Source organism: Anser anser, assembly GCF_964211835.1.
Source record: "Anser anser genome assembly, chromosome: 14".
Classification (NCBI taxonomy): Eukaryota; Metazoa; Chordata; class Aves; order Anseriformes; family Anatidae; genus Anser; species Anser anser.
In genome coordinates this window covers 18,727,652-18,752,977 of record NC_139735.1, presented here as the reverse complement: position 1 = coordinate 18,752,977, position 25,326 = coordinate 18,727,652, and the positions used below count along the sequence as shown (strand labels likewise).

Genomic DNA, 25,326 nt, shown 5'->3' with positions numbered 1-25,326 from the left:
CACTGTCTGGACACCTACCTGGGCAGCCTGCTCTAAGGAACCTGCTTTGGCAAGGGGGGTTGGACCCGATGATCTCTCGAGGTCCCTTCCAACCCCTACAATTCTGTGATTCTGTCAACTGTTTCACAGCTGGAAACATCAAGAGAAAGACAGAAGTTTGCCTTTTCTCAAAGCAAAAAAGGTAAAGGGTTAATTGGAAATGACATGAAAAACATTTATTTCTGGGCATTAAAGCACTGAATTAAAAAAAAAAAGTATCTATATATGTATTGTTCCAGCAAAGTAATTGTATTTTCATAATAAAAACAACCTTCTCCTTAACATGTAATTGTGTGCCCGCCTACCTCTTTTATAATTTAAGACCAGGTAAGAAAAAAAACAAAACACGATTGGCTCTCCGTCACTGATACCCATACGTATGTTCACTGTTATCCCCTGCCAAATAAACTGCCATTGCACTGTACAAATTACAGTTCCATAACACGTTAAATTCCAGTTATACAGTATCCATAGCTGCACAGTTCCATAACCCATAGTAAGCATATATATTTTTGAATGCATACACATTACTAAGAAAACCCATTCTGAACAATTCAAGCACACACAAAAGTAATAAATAGAAATCAAAAAGCCCTGTTATGACTCCTCTGAGACTGTCCTGAAAGTAACAACCCTCTCTGGGTCTCTCTTGGCAGCTTGGCCAGTCTTGAGTTTGTTTGGTTGTTGGAGTTTGCTTTGTACCTTCACGATAAAAATTTGGTTTAATATTTTAGTCTTATCGGCTTCAAGAAGACATTAGCTGAAATGTTTTGTTTATTCTCTTGAATGATTAGACTTTAAGCTATTGCAGCACAGCTTTAGCAGGTGTTGAACAAGCAAAATCTCAAATAGCTCAGACTTCCAGACACTACCTCATATGTGCTTTATACAGTATTTCTGCCTGAGCAGCCTACATGTTAGATGGCAAGCAGAACACATTGATTTGAAATCCACTAGTTTGTAGATGTTTAATTCATACGTGAAACGCGTGCATTTATACATCAGTTCACTGGCTTGATTTAGCACACATTTATTCTTTTAAAATACCATGGTTTCCTGCTCAAGAGTCACAAAAACACTTTACAATGTATTCTTATATTGCTATACACTAGTTAGTTGAAATTTATGACTTTTTTAAAGAAATGATTTTGTGACACATTCTTGACAATGTCAAAGTGATATACAAATTCTAAGACTTTCCTTTTTGAAAGGATTTTGCCCAGTTTGAAAAAGTGAAATCTAAGTGCTACACTTGTCAAGAAGGGTGTTTCACTGAAGTGTCAGTTATTTCTCATTCTCTCTTATCTTCCTCACTCCCATTATGAAGAAAGCCAGCACAAAATCCTCAGCACTGTTACTTACACCCCAGAAGTTTGTTCCATAGGGTTTTGCTTATCAGTGCCCTACTCTTGAATTCCAGTCATCACCTTTTCCATGGAAGTTTCAGAAAGTTGCTACTACAATTGCAATATGAGAAAGGACTCAGATTCATGTTTGTAAGGAGATACAACATCCATTTTTGATCCCAACATCACTGAAAAAGGAGGCTTAGGTTCCTTTATAGACAGTTTTTTTGTTGTTGTTTTTTATTTTGTTTCCAGCTGGTCCATAATCAACCATTAACAGCTTGATATTTTCATTACTCTAGAAAGAACTACAGGAAAAAGATATTAAAACTGTAAAAAGAAGTTAATACATGAGTAGTAACCCATATGCACTACTTTATTATTGAAGAGATATTAGCAGTAGTATTATTTTGAGACAAATGTGCCATTTCTTATACTGTTTAAGGTATAACTTTAATTAAAAATCAGTTAAACTAAGAATAGATGATAGATAGATATATCAGTATAATGACTAAGAACCATTAGTACAGATTAAAACTTTTTTTGTTTTGACTTGAAATCTAAAATATGAGAATGTACCAAATGTTTTCACATACCAATTTAGAATTATGAACATGCATAGGATTTTGAAAATTCAATAGGTCTTGCTGCAGACATTTATACTGCCTCAATCCATTACTATCCCAGTGCCTAAGTCAATCCTAATATATTAAACAAGTCTTCAAAAATAAACAAAACAGTGACCATTCATTTCAAATAGCACTTCAGAACCACCATTTGTGTTCTCTTCCTGTAAATGCCTTCATTGATTTTACTGTCTGATGTATTATCACTTACCACTTGCATACCAAATTGACTTGAAATTTTGATTTATATCTCCACTACAAATTCTTTATTGTTTTTTTGCTTTGTTACTTGACACAATATTTCTTCGCCTGTACCAAAATTCTGTTCCCATTTGCTATAGTATACTATGATATGTAGAGTAAATTGTATTGCATTGCTATCTCTAAAACACCGTGCCTGCTAGCGCCCAGGCACAGACACTGATATTCTAACTCAGTCTTATCTAACAGAACCATTGCAAGATTCTTTTTTTTTTTTTTTTTAAATTCTCCATTGTGAGATGGAGCCGAAGACAACAGAATGGATATAAGATTGTTGTGCTTACTGAACATCGAGACAAGTACATCCTAAATTAATTGCTTAATTTCTTGTATTAGATAACTTGTTATTAATGTCACCAAATATTACAATTAAGTACTCCTCTTAAATTATCTCCTGATCTCTACGGTGTTCAAAAAGTCAAGCTAGACCTCAGCTGGCCTCTGGCATAACATGATTATCTACAGCAGTTTATAATTAATGAATTAAAGCTACGCTGCATATGCTCTCAAACACACTTATTTAGGAACTCATTGAAATGTGAATCTTAGTATCTGCTTGTTTGAACTGTTCAGCAAAAAAAATGAAACACTGAAGTTGTTCTCAAAACCTATGAGAATTAAAGACTGTTTAGATGAAACAGGAAAATAAAAAAATGTATAGCAGATTAAGTACCTAAAACTAAGCATATCCTTCAGCAGCACTTCCCAAAGGTGCTTTGAGCATTTTCCCAAATCAATATGAGAAGGATTTAAAAAATAAAACAGATGAAAACACAGAAGGGAAAAAAAAAGTTCATTTTTATACCTACATAAAGGCCCAAAGATTTTAGGCATAAAACTTCACATAGTTTAGTCATCCTATACCAAGTAAAATTATCATCAAACTCCAATGCTGGACTATGAAAAAAATGTGGTACTATTATGTAAGACTATTTATACAGATGGTCATAATCCTGAGCTTCCCTGAACTGATGATACGCGCATGGGCTGTTTATAAGAGGATTCTTAAGATTTTATTTGATTTTAAGATTCTATTTAGATTCCATTCTCTAGATCTAGGTGCAAGGAAAGCCCCTACATACCCTATTCCATTAGGAGTGACTTTATTTCATTTGCATTTTATTTACATTGCTGTCATACTGTGTCAGAAAATTAACCATTAAACAGTCTAATAAGCAATAAATATCCTTTTTATTCCCTAGCATAAATTTCTTCCAAATCCCTACACAAGTATGATTATGTAAGTAGTGTGATTTAAAAAGAAGACACCATGCTGCCATAAACCTCTCAATACACTTTTTTTTTTTCTTAACAAGAACAAATTTATCTCTGCATTCAGCTGTATTTAAGATGCATACTTGTAAATATCTATTTGGATAATTTCAGAAATGTACAACTCCATACCACAAAACTTAATTTCTATGATTACATCACTCTGAGAGTTATTGAGTTTTACCCTCGTCTTCTACATTGATGAAGGTGAAAAAACACACTATTTAATTACTAAGTGTATTTCTTCAAGAACCTTGTGACATTTTAGCACTACTGCACTATGGATTTTCATTGCATTGGAAATGGCAACACAAAAAGAAATGTCCACTCAAAAACTTAGATCTCACCTGTTACATAGGAACTGTAATTTGTTATGCAATTTTAGAGGGTGCTCTGTATATTCTAGCAGTTTGCCCATTAACACTTACTTTAAAATCAGGAAATGACTCCATCATTCAGAAACTCCCTGCATGATATTGAACTGAGCAACCCAACACAATTTTTTATGTGCGCGTGTTTTTTTTTGTTGTTTGTTTGTTTGTTTTAGGGGGGGTATGTCAGTCAGGTGCTTCAAACCAAGTGGAAGAACCTTAAATCAACCACTGCTCAGTAATCTGCTGATGACTTAAGTTCCTTCTTAACTCCCCTTTCAGGTATGACAGCCTATATCTTGCGAGAAAAATTATTTCTGCTATCGTCATTGCCAAATCTTTTTTGTTGTTGTTGTTTTTGTCTTTATATCCTGTGATCAAGAATAGTGAAAATCTCACAGGAACTTTCTGATCAAAAAGTAAATCTCAGGCTAGTCAGTAGTCCATGCTTATTTGCAGTACAAAAGCAACTTTTTACATTAGTCTTAGTTCAATATAATCAGTCACTCTGCTTAGAATAGACCAGATGATGAAAAAAAAAATCAGTCAAGGGGTAAAATCAGGCAAGATACGATTCTGATTCTAACCATTGTATAATTTACACAATACTCATACATATTATCTATTATTAACACTAAAATTCGTGGTTCGTAAAAGCCTGGATGTTGAAAACTAGTATTCCCACCAACAGTCATGCACAGAAAACTGTCAGGCTAATACTAAAGAAAACAAATTTTTATTCATTTACCTTCTGTGTGAAATGAACTGTATAGTGAATTATTTAAAGGAGGAAAATTGTAATTGCATGTGTAATAAAGCTGAAAATTAAGGAGAAGCAGATGGAAGACTAAAAGTTCGTTTTTTTGTAAGTGATAAGAGGATGATTCATAAGTATTTGACATTAGTTAAAATTAGTTATGGAACAAATGTTTATGGAAAAGTGTTCTTCTCAGGACAATATGCCATCACACAAGCAGCAGAGAATTATCTCAATTGAGACCCCTAAATCAAAAAAGAGAAAAGCAAAAACTCAGAAAGATGGGCAAAATTTGTTCACTTCTCGTAAACTTATGTGACTTGTGTCCTAGTTTCCCACCTGAAGAATTCAGGGTACTATCAGAAAAATCATAGATTACTGTAATTCAATTAGTTTGTAGTTTTAAGGCTATTTGATACTGTCATAAAATGATAATTCACTTCCTAATGTTAGCTAAAAAGAAGTTGGGAAAGAATAGGTGCTCGTGGTACGTCACAGATTTGTGAATTTACCTCGTTTTGTTTTAAGCAACCCTTAGAAAAGGCTATTTTTTTCCCCACCTTGAGTATCCAACAAATTTTAGAGAATACTTGAAATGAAACACAATGATTTTATATAATACTTACATTGTTGTATATTGCTTCAAAAATATTAAGTGAATATTTTATGTATAGCTAAATTGTTAAAGCATCAAGAACTGAGATAACACAATTCCCTAATGTCATGTCATTAAAAATGCAGCTACCTAACAGATGATCCTTTAGGGGTTTTGTTCATAGTAAATAGGCTAGCATTTTCATTATCCAGTCAACGTTTCTCTTTATTCTACCATTAATACACATGATTCCCATGCAGCTCAAAGGTTGGCCTTGCTGCAGTTTGGAGAGGATGGTGCAGAATACAACTTATTTGTTATCATCTTTCAGCAGCAGAGAACACGCATCTTTCCATTCTAGTGCTAAGAATAATTATGCTTTAGCTCAGATCTTTTGACACAGTAGACAACTTGAGTTTAAGGTATAATTTAATTTGTGCTAGAGTTGTGCATGCGCCTGTAACAGCTTTTTTTTTTTGCTCTTAATTCAGAGGTAAAATTCAAGTTACACCTGGAGCTAATAATGCAGTAAAGCAGTATCTTAATTTTCCTATGAAACTTTTATTTTAAAATATACAGCTGACTGTTACTGCTTATTCGTAGCTCATACTCTGCTATACCACATTCTGAATCAATCATAGTTGCGTATTCATACGTATTTATTAAGTATGTTAATCACATCACGTAGAGAAGGTTTTCCTGAGAATTTGAATAAACTAGTCCCTATTAACTGTCAATATGCATTTTAAAAGATCTGCAAAGGCAGTCTGCAAATTGGGCTTCCTCTTCCATGCTGGCCATTTAAATTGATTACTGATAATACAATATGACTAATTTGCTCTTCAGTATTGTCTGGCGACAGAAAATAAATGGCATAGTGATGTCTGCCAAAATTTTGTATCAGAATAACCAGCCACTCAAATTGCACTTCGGAGTAAAAACTCTAAGGCAGAATCCCAAGAAAATGTTTGTTGCCTTTTTTTTTTTTTTGTAGTACCTTAATATTCTGTTAATTTTTATTATTTAAGTTTCATGCCATGACGGGATTAGCCTGCACAAGTGATTATAGCAGTCTTATTTTGCTCACAGAACTTTTTCATTTTATTCTCAGATTGAAGAAAGTACAGTGGCTTTTTTCCTTCCTGTTAGAGAAAACAGGTTATCATATGGGTTGAACTACATTAACTCTTGGTCTTACATGACTTAGAACCGTGATGGATATTGTTCAAACTTTTACGTTTAGGAATGGTAATTGAAGAGAATATTCTCTTCTTTAAACACCAACGTGCGTTATTTTCACACCTCTATTAACTGTAGAAAAAAATATACCTCCCTGAATGCTGGCAATATATTCACTAATATGTTATATCTTGTTCTTAGATAATTATTCCATCTTCATGCAATGTTTAGAAACTATGATTTCCTTCATGTCCATCTGGTCAATCTGAACATGGCAGCTCATATCACATTTTATGGGGTTAATGCAGCCTTTCAGTTTACATTATTACACTAATTGTATCTTTCTTTCTTCCTATAAAGGAAGATATAGTGACTAGATATAGCATTCACATCATAGCCTTCAACAATGTTTTGAGAATTTACGTCACCTAGCATTTCAAAGAAAAAATGACTTCCCTTGGATTTCTCTGATTCACTTATCTGTCCACCAGGCAGGTATAGAACTCAGAATTATTCTTAGCTGTGAGGTGTCCATCTGTTTAGTTTTTTAAATGGTTATCAGAAAACCAGCACTGCTAGTTCAGTAGCAAGTCTTTTAAGATTTCTCATGGAAATGTACCAACTCAGTACAAGAGTTTGCGTGATCGTGCTGTCAGACAAGCAGAGGATCTACATGAGTGGAGAGCTTTGATTCTGGTCTTGTTCCATATTAGCATATTGGACTAGACATGCAGTAATTAGAGCAGTCAAGTTCACCCGTCAGCTGCTTAGAAATTCTTCCAATCTTTTACTATGCCTCTATGTTGCATAAAATTGGCTTATGAATATAAAGGAACCTAACTTCTGGGAAAACCATAGCTGGAATAACTTTAAGGAACACCCTGAAAAGTCCTTCCCTTTTCTCTGTGATAGTCTACTAGAGTACAATAATACTTAAAGGTTTTTGCTCAACACTAGCAACACTCGTCATATCAAAAACAAGAACAACATAACATACCTGTTACAATGCATCACAATTTCACAATAGGTAGACTTAAGGCCTCTGTAAGTTGAAAAGAATGCATTTTGAAGGACAAAACTTCTGGAAAACTTAGAGCCAGAAAGCCTTTCCAAATGTGAAAAAGAAACACCTAACTAAACAGATCTAACAGCAAATTGCTTGTCCATAAACGCATCGTAATATTATGCATTTCTGGTTCTGCAAGACAGCATTTTCTATCTACTGTTCTAGACAGAGAATGGCATTATTATGCATTGGAAATATTTAACTGGAGCATGTATGTCAAATCAAAGATGCCGAAACTTTCTTGTGACAAAGCAACTGTAACGGATGGTTTTTAATATCTAGGGAAATCAAACCATGACTGGTTTATTTTTACGCCTGTAGAGATCAAGGATATTCAGCAGTTCCTCCTCACATACTGATATTTGGATACCCCTACATATTCATTCTAATTAGCTGTTTGCATTTTGATTTTTATTTGCTCTTCCTGTGATCCATTATTGCAGGAAGTGACATGCTGATATCACATAACACATGGCAGAACCCAGAACCTTATGTAGTGAGGAATGAATTCTGTCATTCAGTAATCTGTCTTCCAAAACAGTACAAGGTTGGCTTGTGTGGTTTTGTAATTAAAGTTTTCAGTCCAGTGTCATCGTCCCCCCACCTGAAAGCATCAGCAAAGAAGATCGCCCTTCTTAATTTTGTTCAAACCATATCAAAACTTTCCTGCAAAAAATTAAAACATTCTGGGCCTGTCCTTGCTCACAATCCTGTCTCAGTGAAGGGAAGATTCAGAAGATCAACGGAAATTAGCTACATAAACATAAATTTTGGATTTACATGTGTGGTGTTTCTTCTCTGTGCGTGTGTAGAAGGAAACACGCCTAGACAACAATTTCTTTCTGCAATACTGTGTTACTTAAGAGATAATGTCAGTGAAATAGTGTATTGTTAGAAGATAATGGTCTCCTGCTGCTATTGAATGCCAAGGCACAGCTAAGCCATTTATTTGCAAAGCAGGAGACATTAATCCTATGATAATGTTCTACTACAAATAACATTTCTACTATACTGAGTAGGGTATGTTGATTCAATCATGTGATCTAATACCTGTGACAGAGCAGCAGTTGCTCAATTACACTGTTCTGAACTTGCAGCATTCAAACTGACCTCTGCAGAATACCACAGCACTTACAGCCGTTCATCCAAGCATGTAAACCTCAACCGAGTCTCAAATAACATTGGCTAAGTATTCTTTCAACCATTTTGTTGACAGAGAAACTAAGACTTGCCACACCTTACAGTACAGCTTAGTAGAATGACCAAAAGCAGAAATAGAGAAACATTTACCTTGAAGGAGAGGTACACTCTTCTATGTTCTTGGGTTCACAACCCTTTGCTAGCAGCCCAGAAAAACTTGCATATGTTACACCAGCAGCACGAAGGGATGATTTTCTTTCAGCCTTCCAAATGAGGTACATTGTACACTAACAAAGGGCATAGAGGGCATGTGTACACCACATTTCAAAGAGTTTCAGGTATCTGGAGAAAGTAGACTACTCTTTTCCTTTGACTCATTGTTCGTGCACCAGTCCTGCACAGTGGGGACCTTAAAGCAGTAACAACTTGGTTTGAAGTCTCAGAAGCATGACTCAGTCACTACTTGAAACACATTTCTTTTCTGAATTTCTGCACTGAGATTAACAAGCAACTTGAAAAAATGCAATCCTTCTTCCTCTCGGGGAAAATTTGAGCAAGGCTTCACATGTCCACGGACTGGATGTGGCTTCACACATTTTCCATTTTCTTCAGAGAGATGGAGATTTTGTAATGGTCTTTGTGGCAGAGTCTAATGTAAAAGGGAACTATAATGACAGAGCTTGTTGGTGAGTGTCTCGGTGAGCACCCATAGCTCTTAGTAAGACCTGCAACAGCAGTGGATAGAGCTACTGTTGCCAAAGTGCTGGTTCAGCAACAGTCATCCCCAAATTTGTAAAGAAGCAAGAAAGTTGCTGTAACTGTTGGATAAGGATAACACTGTTGAAGAAACAGAAGTGCTTACACAACATCCAGAGACAGTGCCAAGACTATTCATATCGAAATGAAATCGCATCAGGGAATCCAAAACCATATGGGCTAAGATCCTTAGCACCAGTGGTAATTTTGACTCTCGCTGCACAAATAACTGCTAGTGAGTCAGGTTTGCTCAGTGATATTGGCTGGTTCATGGCACACAAACGTGCGGGCAAAACCACATCTCTTAGGACATGTGGTGGCTGACACACTGGTGGTGCATCTGAGGCTTTTAAGAGCTTTCAATATCAGAGAAGTAAGCTGAAGAATCTGAATCTTTTTTTGCATCAGCTTTATAGCCTTGTGTGTCAGTGCTGAATAAGCATCTCTGGATTTCAGTAAGTACCACCCACTGGCTGGTTTCCTTCCTTCACAGCAGGTGAGGTGGTGTCCTGATGGAAAGCTGACAAAATGGATAAGCACGACAGTGCAGTACAAACTTAACCATTATTAGTTTATGAAAAAAACATAACTGAAAAGCAATTTACTAATTAAAGCAAAGATTCTCATGAGGTCCAGCTGAGTATAGTAAAAAAATATTAAACTTGCCTATAACTCAGACAATGAGCATTTGAGAACAATGGCACACAAGATGCATTTCTCATTTTAACTGCTAGAAGTATCTTGAAGTTTGGGAGCCTGAAACACTTATACATCCACAGCAAAACAAGTATACAATCAATGGAAAGAAAACCAAGACTGTTCTAACAATTACCATGATCATTTCAGCTAACATTAAAGGACCTCTGCAGTCATAACTTAAAGAAAAGGTTGATTTTGTAAGCTTGCTTCCAATCCTTTATTTTACATGATTAGTGCAATTGTCATCCAGCTACCTCCAATTGTCTGTCACAGGTTTCATGTTTAAAACTAGATGTTACTATATAGTTAAGGTTGTTCCTTTTAGAAATTTCAAGCTTTGCTGCATCTCACAGAACTATTTATTGCATTATTATTTCTTTCAATTTATATCTGAATTATGAGTCATTTCTCAGGGAGCTTTCACAATTAATAAAAGCACTGGATCCATCACAAGTTAAATCATCCATATAATTCAGAGGTAACTTATATTATTAATGCCCATCCTGTTCAGATGAGAAAAGCATACGCACATAAAGCCAACATGATATAAAAGCTTAAAATGGTCCTATCAGGAAACTCCATAGCATACAGCTTCCCCACCCCCACCCCTCACCCCAAATAACGCTAATTTTTCTCTCAGATTTAATCTGAGAGGACAAACCAGTCCCAGGACATTTTTATACCCTTTTATCCAGTCTCACTTCCTCATTTGGTGGTCTAGTGACGGCACTAAACCTCAGTAAAGTTCATCTGCCTTCTAGAAACTTTTTGTGTATTCAGGAATAAGCGACTGAAGACTCTCTGTAAAGTCGGTTATATTTTCCTGCCTTTGTGGGGTGAGGGATAAATATATTAAAAGACCTGGACCTGCCAAAATTTATTATGGTTCCACCAGAAATCTATAGATTTTTAAATGTATCTCAGCAGACACTAAGAAGCTGCTAAATGCTCTAGAGGTAGACTCAAATTGCGTGCTCTGCACATTTGTGTTTATGTATGTCTGAATAAAGGATAGTTATTTGCTTCCTTATACTCCCTTTGGCATAAGGTAATGTGGTAGCTAAAGTAAACAGCACGAGACAGACTTAAAAATTGATCCTGCAGTTCATTTTACATTTTCCTAAAGGGCCTTTCATTAGCAGTACCCAAAGGGTGAGAACATAATTTACCTTATGTAAGGTAGAGTCAATTATCCCACATTAGAGCCCCAGTGACCAATCTATAAAACAGCTGGTAACATCTATTTTTAATTGCAAAAGCATTGTCTCTCTTTTCTTTCCAGAACGCTATGTGCAATTTTTATTAGTAATTTTTGCCTGCCTCATAAAAAGCTGACCTGATTATCTTCAGATAAATACTGCATTAACAATTTCATAACCTCATAGATGCTAAGGAAAAACAAACTTCACTTCTGTGAAATCTAAATGATCTTAATATAACAGCACAGAAAATGTTATATATATATATATCACTTTTGCATGACATTCTGCACAATGCATGAACAATAAATTCACAATGGATTAGGACTACCATGGATAGCCCTACAATACTCTAATCAGAGGCTTCAGACTCTGTATCATAAACAGTTGTTCCCATTCCCACACATGAAAGGCAAAATACTCCTTCAAGAAATGGAAGTTTTCTGAAGACATCACCTTTGTATTAAGAACTGCATGCCTATAATCAATACACATTCTCATGAGTAAACTTTATTAAAAAAGCAGTAATTTGTGGAAACAATTAGCCAATTGGAAAGCAAATGACACTCCCGAGGCGGGGGGGACAAAACACAACCAACCCTATCTGACCAGCAACTTGCATATACTGCTAAGAATCACAGGGCAAGACAACTATAAATAAAAGCAAAAATAAAAGCTTTTAGGGATATCAGTTTAGTTACTCAATATTTAGCAAAGCCATGTTCTATGTTACCATGAACAGCAACACTTTCATCTTAAGCCATAACTATTATTTCAAATACTGGATTTGAAAGCCTGAAATACACCGAAGAATACATATTTCTTTCCATTTCCCATTACAAAGCATGCAGTAGCAAGAACCCCAACACATCACTAGGCTTTCCACATCTAAGGCATTTATATACAAAGATAAAAACAAGCAGACAACATATTTTATCATCCTTTGATACACTGCCTAAAATCTCACATTGCTTTAAGCAAGACAAAATGTAGCCTCACCTCATTAAAGGTGATCCTACAAACCAAAAACATACGTGGTACAATACAGAGGTATCCACAGTCCACATGTGCTGGTTTGTTTTGGTTTTTGGTTTTGTTTTTTTTCAATCTGCCTAGTATCTTGGTAGGTTCTGGGACCTTGGTATTTTGGAGAATAATGGAATAAAACAGAAGAAATTAAATCAACTAAACAACTGTATTACAGTTCAGTACAACGAAAAAAACCTGTGAGAATATGGGAATGATTGGGGTATCATTCATTGTACCCCTTTGCCCTGATGATTCCACTGTTCTCTATTTTTCCGTTCTCCCCATCAGATCATCCCAGCTGGCCAGCACGAACTGAAAGGGTTGTTAAAGAATAAAGCACTGTTGTAGAGTTATTACAAAACCATTTCAGATGTTTCAGATCATAATCTATATATCAAGTGCACTTGTTCTTGCAGGTTTTTTTTTTTTTCTTTAAATTCAATTCATTGTGCATATTATACCCAAACAAATGCTAACCTTTGCTGATATTCAATGCATTAATACTACTGGAGAGAAAAAGAGAATACTTTTTAGAAAATTCTTTTGTTCAGAAACCTATAAAATGCTACTAGTTGCATGTGACTGCAGCTAAGGCAAAGCTTAGTGGAATTATTTTCTTTCACATATTTCTTCTAACAAGAAGAGAACATTAATGACAATATTTTTTACTTGCTCATTTCCCCCCCCCCCGAAAAAAAAAGAACCTTCCCCCCCCCCCCTTTCTTCTTTCTCTTGCATTTTTAAAAATCCAAAGCACTTAGTAAGAACTTAAAGCCCGTTCCTGCTGCAAATGTTCAAGTGACATTACTGATACATTACAGAAAAATCTCACGATATTACACTATGTGATGGTCAAGAAAGGAAGAGAAGCAACGATGACAACTGTGTTCATTTTGAAGCATGGTATTACCTATTAATAAGGTATTGTCATATGCTTCACAGGTATGAACTTGCACATTGCCAAATGTTAAAGAAAACAAGAGATAAAAACCAGATAAGGACACTTAAAATGAAATTGGTGACCATGTTTACGTAGTCATAAGTAGTCCGATTTAATCTTAAACTCTATGCCAATTAACTTGCAAGCATACGGCAAGGGTCTATTCTGACTCATTATCATGCCTTAATACCAAGTTGCAGTACCATCAATTCAAGCATCTGCCTTCTACTAACATTGCTCTGAAACCGTAGGTATTTCCCCTCTTTTCTTTGATCATTTCTGATCACTTTCCCAAACTCCCATCACAATCTAGATACATTTTTCAGAGGGCAAAAGTACTGTTCAGATTCTTTCTGCTTTAGTTCAGGTGTCAAATTAAGCACACAGCTATTAAATGATAATTTGGCCACTGAGAACATGTGCAGGTAGATTTAATAAGTGCCCTTCTGTGTCACCAGTAATTCATAAAATGGAAAATTACTTCCAGCAATATCCTTAAAATCTTCAAAAATCAGTTCTTTCTAGAGTAATGCACAAACAAAATTTCTGGACGCAAATCTACAACCAAGTATTTGTAGAAAACCAGTGATAAAAAATTCTCTTACTGTTGAAGTAGCAATCTTTCAATTAAAGCTTCCTTATAATAGGGGTCTTGCAGGAAGATGCAAGTCTCTCAGAATGGTATGTTACTGTTCTTTACAGAACCAGATGCTAACAGAGATACTGCCTTGAAACAGAAAGACTCACCATTTGCATAAATTTTACCACAGCACAACTGCAAATGTGCTGGGAAATTAATCAAAGCACCCAGCATATGCACCTCAAAGAAAACAAAAACCTTTCAAAATGGTGCAGAAGTTACTCTTGAGGTCCCAGACTTGTCCATCCTGATCATTCCTGTGTGGCTAATGGGTATTGCTTTGGCTTGACAGGACATTTGTCTTCCTGAATCTATTTCTGCCCACAAGACCTCTTACAAGCCATTTTACAGCATTTACTACAGAAACTACTCTTCTTTAAAATTGGAATAAACCGTATTTTTCCAACTGTAATTATTTTTACCATAGAACCTTCTCTGTGATGTAGGTGAAGTATCTTGATTTTGTCACCCTCTTAACTGTGTGAGGAAGGGAGGGTAATGCAGAAAGGCAAGTAAAAGCAAAATGCATCTTTATTACTACTAAGGTGAAAAATTGTTTATTACTTTTATCTGGGGCTTTGGATTGCAAATATTGCTATTCAATGAATCTTAATACCTCCAAAAGCATGGAAGAAGCATACTGATTTCTCTAAATTTTGTAACAAATGTTCCACCAGACAAGCACTGACTTTCTCTGCCTGACAAGGCCAAGTGCTGGGTTCTGCACTTGGGGCACAACAACCCCAAGCAGCGCTACAGGCTGGGAGATGAGTGGCTGGAAAGCTGCCTGGCAGAGAAGGACCTGGGAGTATTGGTTGATAGTCAGCTGAATATGAGCCAGCAGTGTGCTCAGGTGGCCAAGAAGGCCAACAGCATCCTGGCTTGCATAACAATGTGGCCAGCAGGGCTAGGGAGGTGACTGTCTCCCTGTACTTGGCTCTGGTGAGGCCGCACCTCGAGTACTGTGTTCAGTTTTGGGCCCCTCGCTACAAGAAGGACATGGAGGTGCTCGAGAGAGTCCAGAGAAGGGCAGCGAAGCTGGTGAGGGGTCTGGAGAACAAGTCTTACGAGGAGCGGCTGAGGGAGCTGGGTCTGTTCAGCCTGGAGAAGAGGAGGCTCAGGGTGACCTTATCACACTCTACATGTTTCTTAAAGGAAGCTGTAGCGAGGTAGGGGTTGGTCTATTCTCCCACGTGCCTGGTGACAGGACGAGGAGGAATGGGCTGAAGTTACGCCAGGGGAGGTTTAGGTTGGATATTAGGAAGAACTTCTTTACTGAAAGGGTTGTTAGGCACTGGAATGGGCTGCCCAGGGAAGTGGTTGAGTCACCATCCCCAGAGGTCTTTAAAAGACATTTAGATGTAGAGCTTAGTGATATGGTTTAGTGGAGGACTTGTTAGTGTTAGGTCAGAGGTTGGACTCGGTGATCTTGGAGGTCTCTTCCAACCTAGGTGATTCTGTGAATATTTGACATGGGAGAAGGTTACACAGTGAGAGGAATACAACACACTGCACAAAAATGCATTACTTTCTCAGCAAGTACAGAAAGACCAAAGGTAACACTGCCAAACTACTCAGCTGTGGAATATGCAAGGAAATATTATTACACCGCATAAGAAAAAAATTATGAAATGTAAACCTATCATATTATTAAAACTTAAAAATGGTAGACAGACATGGATATATCACAAATCATAGATTTCATTTAGTTCATAGATTTCTTTTGGTTGGTGCCACGACAGTATCAAATGTTGCAACACAAAGTTAACAGTAAGTTGCATTCTTTCCCTACCTCAGGAACTGTGAAAAAATATTATCCTCTTTTTTCATAATTATTTTTTATCCCTTTTCCAAAGGACTCCATCTTTCTTTTTCTTGTTCAGTCAGCATAGGTTTACAAAAGGCACGTCCTGCTTGGCTAACCTGATCTTCTATGACGAGATGACATGCTTAGCACCCTGCACAATGTGCTTTAGGTGATATTGCTTGGCAGTGGGTTGGACTAGATGATCTTCAGAGGTCCCTTCCAACCTCAAACATTCTGTGATTCTGTGACAGGGGAAATACTGTGGATGTTGTTTACTTGGGCTTTAGCCAAGTATTTGATACTATCTCCCACAGTATCCTCCTGGAGAAACTGGCTGCTCATGGATTGGATGGATGTATTGTTCAGTGGATAAAAAGCTGACTGGATGGCCAGGCCCAAACCATCATTGTGAGTGGAGCTAAATCTGGCTGGCAGCCAGTCATAAGCGATCCCCAGGGCTCAGTATTAGGGCCAGTTTTTGATTAATATTTTTTTTATCAACAATTCTGATAAGGAGATCAAGTGCACCCTCACTAAACTTGCAGATGACACCAGGTTGGGCAGCAACCTGGATTTACTTCAGGGGAGGAAGGCTCTGCAGAAGGATCTGAACAGGCTAGATTCATAGGCCGCATCCATTCACAAGACGTTCAACAAGGTTAAATGCTGCATGCTATGCTTGGGCCATGACAATCTCATGCAGAAGGATGGGGGAAGAGTGGCTGGAAAGCTGCCCAGCAGAAGAGGATCTGAGGGTGCTGGTCAACAGCCAGCTGAATAGTGTGCCCAGGTGGCCAAGGAGGTCGATGTCATCCTAGCTGTAGTGGGTTTACGTGGCAAGGTTTTGGTAGCATGGGGCCATAGGGGTGGCTTCTGTGAGAAGGATCTAGAAGCTGCCCCATGTTTGGTAAGGGCCCCACTGCTGACCAGAGCTGAGCCAATAAGTGATGTTGTTTTGCGCCTCTGTGAGAGCATATTTAAGACAAGGAAAAAAAAACGCTGCGCCACACAGCAGCTGGGAGAGTGAGAGGAGTGAGGAACAGCCTTGCAGGCGCCAAGGTCGGTGAAGAAGGAGGGGGAAGAGGTGCTCCAGGCACCAGAGCAGAAGTCCCCTGCGGCCTGTGGTGAGGACCATGGTGAAGCAGGCTGTCCCCCTGCAGCCCATGGAGTACCGCGGTGGAGCAGGGTTCCACACTGCAGCCCGTGGAGGAGACCACGGTGGAGCAGGTGGACCTGCACTGACGGAGACTGCAACCTGTGGAAGACCCCTGCCAGAGCAGATTCCGGGCCAGACCTGTAGCCTCTGGAGAGGAGACCATGCAGGAGCAGGTGACCTGGCAGGAGCTGCTGCCCGTGGGGGATCCAGGTTGGAGCAGTTTGCTCCTGAGGGATGGACCCTGTGATACGGACCCATATCTGGAGCAGTTCTTGAAGAGCTGCTGCCTGTGGGCAGCCCACGCCAGATCAGTTCAGTAAGGACTGCATCCCGTGGGAGGGACCCCACAGCACAGGGGACGAGAGTGACCGAGAAGAAGCAGCGGCAGCGAAGTGCTATAGACTGACCATAACCCCCATTCCCCTGTGCCGCTCGGGGGGGAGGAGGTGGAAGAGGGTGGATGAGGGGGAAGGTGCTTTTGGTTTCTTTCCTTTGTTTCTCACTTCTCTAGCTCGTTAGTAATAGGTAATATCTTACTATCTACCTACTCTGAGTCTGTTTTGCCCGTCACGATAATTACTGTGCGATCTCCTCGTCCTTATCTCAACCCTTGAGCCCTTTTCATCGTATTTTCTCCCTGTTCCTCTTTGAGGAGGGGGAGTGAGAGAGCAGTTGTGGTGGAGCTCGGCCACCCACCCGAGTAAAACCACCACACTAGCTTCTATCAGAAGTGTGGCCAGCAGGACCTAGGGAAGCGACTGTACTTCTGTATGTGGCACTGTTGAGTCCACACCTCAAATACTGTGTTCTGTTTTAGGCTCCTCATCACAAGAAGGACACTGACGTGCTGGAATGCCTTCAGAGAAGAGCAACAAGGCTGGCACAGGGACTAGAAAACAAGACCTATGAGGAGCAGCTGAGGGAGGTGGGGCTGTTCAGTCTGGACAAAAGGAGACTGAGGGGAGACTTCATTGCTCTCTACAACTGCCTGATAGGAGGCCACAGTGAGGTGTGTTGATCTCTTCTCAGACAAGAAGTGATAGAACTTGAGGAAACAGCCTCAAATTGCACAAGGCAGATTTAGATTGGATACCAAGAAGAATTTCTTCATAAAAGGGCGGTTAGGCATTGGAACAGGCTGCTCAGGGAGGTGGTGGCATTGCCACCCCTGGAGGTATTTAGGAGACACATGGATGTGGCACTTTGGGACATTTTAGTGATGGACTTGGTAGCATTAGGTTGATGAATGAACCTGATGATCTTACAGGTCTTTTCCAACCTAAATGATTCTATGATTCAGTTTCCCTTCTTTTGTTTCCTATCTCCTGAAATGTCTTCCTGTACAGATCCACTCACTTCCACATAGTCACGGGGAAACAAACAGCAAGGTGACTTGCATTCATTACCTCCTAGCTTCTAATCATCTAATAGCTCTGTGTTCCTGCTGCTATTACTGACCCTTCTGCATTTAAATGTTTCTGTGCGGATTTAAACATCTTAAACTTACAAACTAAATTGCAATGTATAATGATAGCTCTGAAAAACAAATCTGCCTGTAATTAACTGTTCTATCAACACAGATAAACAGTTAAGCCTCCTTCTGAAGACCATTTGTCTCAGATTCTTAGTCTGACAGTAATAATTGCACAAACGTTACTGCCTATGATTATTGCCCCAAAGCTCTGACAATAGATTAAAGTTTAGCACTGGTCAAACACATAGCTGAAGAATGGTCTCCACCTCAAAAACTCGGTTGAAAAAAATCAATCCAACATATTTAATTGTGCTTACAAATCAAAGCTGACAGAACTGCATCTTCACAAAGACTTTCAACTCAAACACCACAAATGCTGCTCTTCTCAATTACAGCTGAATTTCTCCACTGCACGAAACCCTCAGTTTTGGCTGACTTCTCATATGCCAGCTGTTTGTCCTCTTTCTCTCAGGTCACAGCCCTCAGTTAAATATCTGTCTGTATCTTCTAAAATAAGTACCCACTTCCTCACTCAAATTCCTTCTTCAGACTTAATTCCTCAGTGCTGTTTTGCACTTTTTAGCATTGGCCAGATAAATTCCAACTGTGGTATATTTGAATTAAAATGCAAACTCACAGGTCAGAAGTGTGTGCAGTTGTACGTAAAATAGAATGCTCCAGAAATAACTGTTTCCCTCGACAGAAAGTAGAGACATTTTACATTATACAAAACTAAGTTTTGTCTTTTGTCTCAACATGCAGTTTATGTAACAAAGTTCAGAACATGGCAGGTATACATGCAAATAAAAGAAGACCTCAGGGGATGCAGTTCTGACACACAGATACCTACCCATCAAAGGTGCTTCTAACTAATCTGCTTGTAAGAAGAAATTTGAAATTGCACATGCTTGTGAAATTGCAACTCTCATTTCCTATCAGAAAACCCTTAGCAATCTACCTGTGTAGACATCTGAGAGAAGCCCTGAGTAAAACATGGTGAAGATGCAGGAAAGCAAATATAAGGCCTTAGGAGTAGGCAGATAGCAGGCACCTACACAAGGACCATGCAAGAAAGGTAGAAGAGCTGAAGAAATCCACTGGAGACAGAACCTTGAAGAAAAGTCAGAAAGGCTGGCTAAGGGGTAGCAACAAGTGATGAACCAGATACTTGCCTTAGGGTGCACACAAATTGTGCATTCTTCACACCCTGCTGGAGGGAAAGAATACAAACGAACTTTCATTCCTCCTCTATACTCTCCAATTTATAAACAAACTATACAGCCAGAGAGGAAAAAAGCAGGATTTCCCAAATTGACAAGACCTCCACGTTCAACATGTTGGAGAAAAACAAAAATAAAAACAAACAACAACAACAATCAACAACTCTCAATCCCAACATTTGCAAGTAAAACAAAACATGAGAACTGAGATACCACAGATGATATGGTCAATAAAACCAGTTCTATAATTATTAATATTTACAGCAAAGCGATTGCAAACTGAAAACTGAGATCTGTCTCCTGCCTCTCACCATAAATCAACTATATATTGCTCACAGCAAGAAAGTACTGTTACTAATTTTAGTCTATTATGTTCAACCTCATTCACTTCTTTAGTTCTTGTTCATTTGACTTACTGGCATAAGAAGTAAGACTAGAATTAAAAAAAGAAACAAATCACTTTCCTGACTACTAAACACCAGTTAAGTAACATTTAAGACTGATGAGCTGCTGCTCTAAAATGAATATTTATTAGTTCCTGGACTCATTTTTTTCATTCTGATTTTTTGGAAGATACTGCAGTTGAGATATTATGAAAGTAAACTGCGGAAATAAGATACACAATTTTCTAGCCTAAACACTATTTATGCAATGGAACTAGTCGACACCAATGCTGAGAAGTAGATTATGGCATACAGCTGTGGTCTAGAATAACTGTTCATTACTACAGTCTGCTGTTCTTATATGAGCCACACAAATTGTGCAGAAAAATTATAAATGCCCTAAATCCAAAAAGCCATTATTGTAATGCTGAAGCTTTCTTTAACCTTCCTTTTTCATACAATTAAGGTCCTTGGAAATTTCAGTCATTATTAATCACATTACAGATGTTAAGCTTGAATCGTGTCCCCCCCCCCAGAAATGAGCTTCTCAGATGATGTATTTTAAGGCACTAGTGCTTCTGTCTTTCCTCTCTACTCTCAGTCTGCAGTTCAGTCCTGAGAGGAGAGAAGTAATTTCTGGGAAGCTCAATTCCAATCATCTCCACCTCATGCCACTGGGATGTCACGAAAACACTGGTCCCTAAAAACATGGGGCTTACAACACAGATTGATTTAAAAACAAACAAACAAAAAAAAACACCCACATATCAGGAGTATTGATTTGGAATTAGCTAATGACTCTGAAGTGCCAGAAGAGTTTGAATGTGAGAACACTTCTGGAGAAAACGCTATGTATGTCATAGTGAGGTTTCCACAATACACAGGTCAAATAATATTTTCCTTGAGATTTGACTTTCTGTGGACTAATAATAGAATTTTTCTGCTGTCTGTCATCACATCACTTGTTAGCTGCATATCACCCTAAAAAATTCAGCAGGCCAGTAGCTGGTTACTAATTTTAGCTTGCGTTATTCTTTTTTTTTTTTTCTCGTTTACCGTGACCAAAAAACAAAAAACAAACAAACAAAAAAAACAAAACCACACATTTCCGAGAGGCTTCTTTGTAATGATTCATGAATGCTTAAAGATAAGCTATCATTTTGTTGTTAGGTGGAACACAGCTCCACTGCAGACATATTTCCTGCACTACTTCCTACATATTCAGGTATGTTCTCATATGGCATATGGATATACTCCAGCTATTGCTATTCCTTATTTCAGTGGAAATGCTATGGAATATTAATACACAAAACAGCAAAGTATAGCATGTATGTCTTTCAAATTAGAATTTGATATAATTTACCTCTGAAACAAAACAAAAAAAGTCTATTTTTACCCATATATTTCCCATCAGAATGGGATGACTCTAAGGGACTACTTATGGAGTGTGTGCACGTCTTTGTGTGCACGTCTGTATACGTATATAAGATAATGAAAGTGCCTTAATATCCAAGGTGGAATTACTTTACAAACACAGCTGTATTTTCTGTTGGGGGGATAAAACTAAGATAACAGCAATGCACCTCTGGACATACTTGTAGAAAAGCTGAAAAAATTCTACTGCAGGCAGGTACATTCACTTGGACTTTTGCCTGTATTTACTTGATTAAAAAAAAAAATTGTTCGAACTCTCAAACAGCCTTCTAAAAAGATGGCAGCATTTGCCAAAACTGTACAAACGTAGAATATCGGTATCAAAAGATAGTCCTATATAATAAAGCACTCCATTGAAGATACATACATGTCTTCTATGCCACTCTCTTGTACTCTATTGGCATGAGAATAACATCAGATTGCACTGAAGAAAATGTCTGTAAAGAATTTAAACATCTCATTCATGTCGTTATGAAAATTTTAAGGAAAAACTCTTCTCTGTAGTATTCAGACAGAGGCACATAATCCTTCATTGCATGTGTCTCTCAAGGCAGGTTGCCCTCATGTGACAAAGTCTGTTGCTACCATACTTTCCGATGCGCACTAATAACAACATCAATAAAATTACTTTAGTCACAAGATGCAAATGCACATGCAAAGCTGCTGAAGCTGAAAATTATGTTCTCCCAGCAACTTGAAAGAAAAATCAAATCACTGAACAGAGACTGAGATAATCCTGCAGAAGTAAGGCTCAACCACTATCCTTAACTTGTACTATCCTGTACCATCTTGAAGCAACAACTTAACTTTCAGTTATTGACCTAGATACTTAGCTTGCACTCCAGATGTTCAGAGTCTTCGCTGCTGCATTTCATTTGTTACAGGCGGTATCAATAGGTACTCCGTTAAAATTCTCAAAGCACCAGATAAGCTGAGGAATACAGAAGTGTTATTCAGCCTTTCTCAATGCTCTTACCCTACACTGTTGTTTCACTATTTTTGTTCAGTAATGAAAGGTTTGGGAAGCATTAAGGAAAAAGAAAATTAAAAAAGCTGTTAAGAAAAATGTTTTAACAGTATCTGGAGAAACAGTTAACAAATAATTAAGTATTAGTAGTACTTAGTACATCATCCCTTCTTCTGTGGACGCTGACTAGAGAAAACTCACAGTAGTCTCTGACCTGAGTGCTACTGTCACTACTTTTCTAGGCAACAAAACAAGCATTATGTTATTGATTCTCTCTGTGATACAGACAGCCTAGAGCCAGACATTTAAATTTAACTAGACCGCTCATTTAATTTGCCATTCATACTACACAGGATTTACAGCGAGAATATGGCTAAAGGAAACCGGGGTTCAGCTCTTGGATTCAAATTATTCAAACTATTATAGTGTTGTATTTTAAGAGGAACCCCAGTACAGCGTTCAAATACTCCAACACATGATGCACTAAGATCACTCTCCACAGATTATTTTAACTGTACATAAGTCTGTGTGCTGTATTCTAGCCCTATTTCCTTTTTCTCTAGGCCACAGCCTTCGAGAGGAAAGGCATGAAGTGTGTATCAGAGAAGGCAAAGTTGAAAGAGGGAAGGAGAAACAATGGATTTCATGCAGGCACAAAACAATCCCAAAACATTAAAAGTGAACGCCTTCTACACATAGCCCACCTGTGGGCCTAGGTTAAGGGACGCAAAAGCAACCTCAGAAATAAACCCTCACTTCTTTATACCTGATATTAAAGCTATTTTTACAATTCCTTATTTTGCACTTCAAAAAAAAAAAAAAAGATGGTTGCTGAGGTCTTCAAGTTGTGAGTCCATACTCATACAAACAGGAATCCACACAGCAGGACTTCACACCATTTCCTAGTTTATAGGGATGCACGAAGAAAACAGAGGAATATATAAACTACATGTATGTTATAAAAATGCTATCAGACCTTCCCAGAATAGATAACAATGCATTGTAGGAGTGCATTGGAAGTGTCAGACTGAAAAGGCAGCATTTGTCTGGAGCTGGTATTCGCTGACATTTTAAAGAGGTTATTATCAAATATACAGAAGTTTTAGCTCCATTACCACCACTGTGTGGATGTCACTGGTAAGTGATAACTTCTTAATGGCAGTCACTGCAGAAGTTAATTCAAATCTTTTAAAATAATCAAATCCACATTCAATATCAGGGATAAACACACAGCTAAAAATCTTAGATACTGTCTGGAGACTGTTATGGCTGTCACTTTGACACTTGAATGATAATATAACTTTTAAACAAAACAACAGCAACAACAAAAGGATTGCGTGCATCCAGACTGCACAGCCTTCAGATAAATATCTTGAGTGCCAACAGACACCTAAGTTGGAAGGTATTCATAGCCTTCAGCTTTTGTAAGCAACACTATTTACTATAAAGAACATAAGTTCATAAGGAATTGTTTCCAATTATTATAAACACTAAAATTAATTATTTCCAGAAAAAAATATATATATATATTGGATTAAAAAAAAAAAAAAGACACCACCACCACCACCACCGCATAAGTAACAACAACAAAATGCTCGTCCAAAAATCACCTGCTGCCTTTGTCACACCTTGTCTCAGAACAGATAGGTAAGACAGACAAAAAAAAAGTGAACAACAACAACAACAAACACCATGCAAAAATTTGAAGAAAGTCAGAGTAGTAATTGCAATGGTGGAGGACAGGGCAAAGATCACAGAGAAGATTTACAGTGTGTCAATGTCAGGCAGATGGATTCCTGGGAGAACTGAAGCCCCTCAGTTTTGCTATGCTGTCATTACACTGCAAATCCTTTTCTACTAAAAGAGAGGAATATTGAATAAAATACCTATAAAATCTTAGTGATGGTAGCTGAAGGAATGCGACGTTTAAGTAATTGCACTTCTGTGAATATCTTTGCAGGCCCGAATGGTGAGAATGATAAATCATAATCACATCTCTTTCCAAGCAAATGCATGAAAGTAGCCCTCCACCCTCCCAAAAAAAAAGGACAAAAAAAAGCGAGTATTAAGAAAAAGATCAGAAATCTAGCAATGTTATTGAGACGAAATACCGGTTATTTTATTTAATCCATGTCACCTCAAAACACTATCTTCATAAGAACAATAATTATGGAAAATAGATATTGCTGGTGCGTGGGAAACATTGGTATACCTGTATTCCATTTATTTATTCTCTTAAAACTTCCTCCCCTTCTGCTATTCTGGTTCACATCATCCCTGTGCATAATAAGACTTTAAAGGAATCATTGCCCTTACCCTACAAAAAAAATGCTTTGGGCTGAGAACAGAGGAAGTGAAAATCTCAGAGGAAGGTGAATAATCAGCACTCTTTGAAAACCAAGTCTTAAACACTCTGAAAACTTCACCACAGTTGGGTGCCTATAAAGAGGAGACAACTAAAAATCACTAGTCTCACAAAACTCTACTCTTTAGCACATTAAGAACTCTGCTTAAAAGGGTCCTTCTTTATGAAGAACTATTTTCATTTCTGCCAAGTTCTGCTCACTTATAAATGACTAATGTGATATTTTATCTAGACATATTAATGCAGATGGCTTCAGAAACCAGACTGCTGTTGAGTTATATTTAGAAAACATGAGGGAAAACAGCCCAACATAGCAATTCTTTTCTGCTGCTGAAGACTTCCGAGACAGAAGCAACATGGCAACTGTTCTTACCTTCATGAATAAATATCTATGCAAATTCCAGATGTGAATTAGCAAAAAATATCTTCACAAAGGAAAAAAAAAAAGGTTATTGTTAAACCCTGTAACATAAATGCTGAAGGAGGGGAAAATTTTCCAGAATCAGTAATAATGGCACATGACCATGAAAGAGAAGTCATATTTATAACACAGCCATTTGTTTAAAAATCTGTCAGAGGCATACAGAGGTGACATGGCAAACAGC

At 37.8% G+C, this 25,326-nt stretch overlaps 1 protein-coding gene across 13 annotated transcripts in view; it reads right to left on the bottom strand.

Annotated features, from left to right (window-relative positions):
- Positions 1-25,326, bottom strand: part of GABRB2 (gamma-aminobutyric acid type A receptor subunit beta2) — a 163,571-nt gene that overhangs the window by 116,283 nt on the left and 21,962 nt on the right. For 2 of the 13 annotated variants that reach the window (XM_083798081.1, XM_083798082.1), the window contains one exon: positions 8,803-9,928. The exons of the other annotated variants lie outside the window; for them this stretch is intronic. The gene's annotated coding sequence lies outside the window, so the exon portion shown is untranslated. The remainder of the gene's footprint in view (positions 1-8,802; positions 9,929-25,326) is intronic. 13 annotated transcript variants of the gene reach the window in all.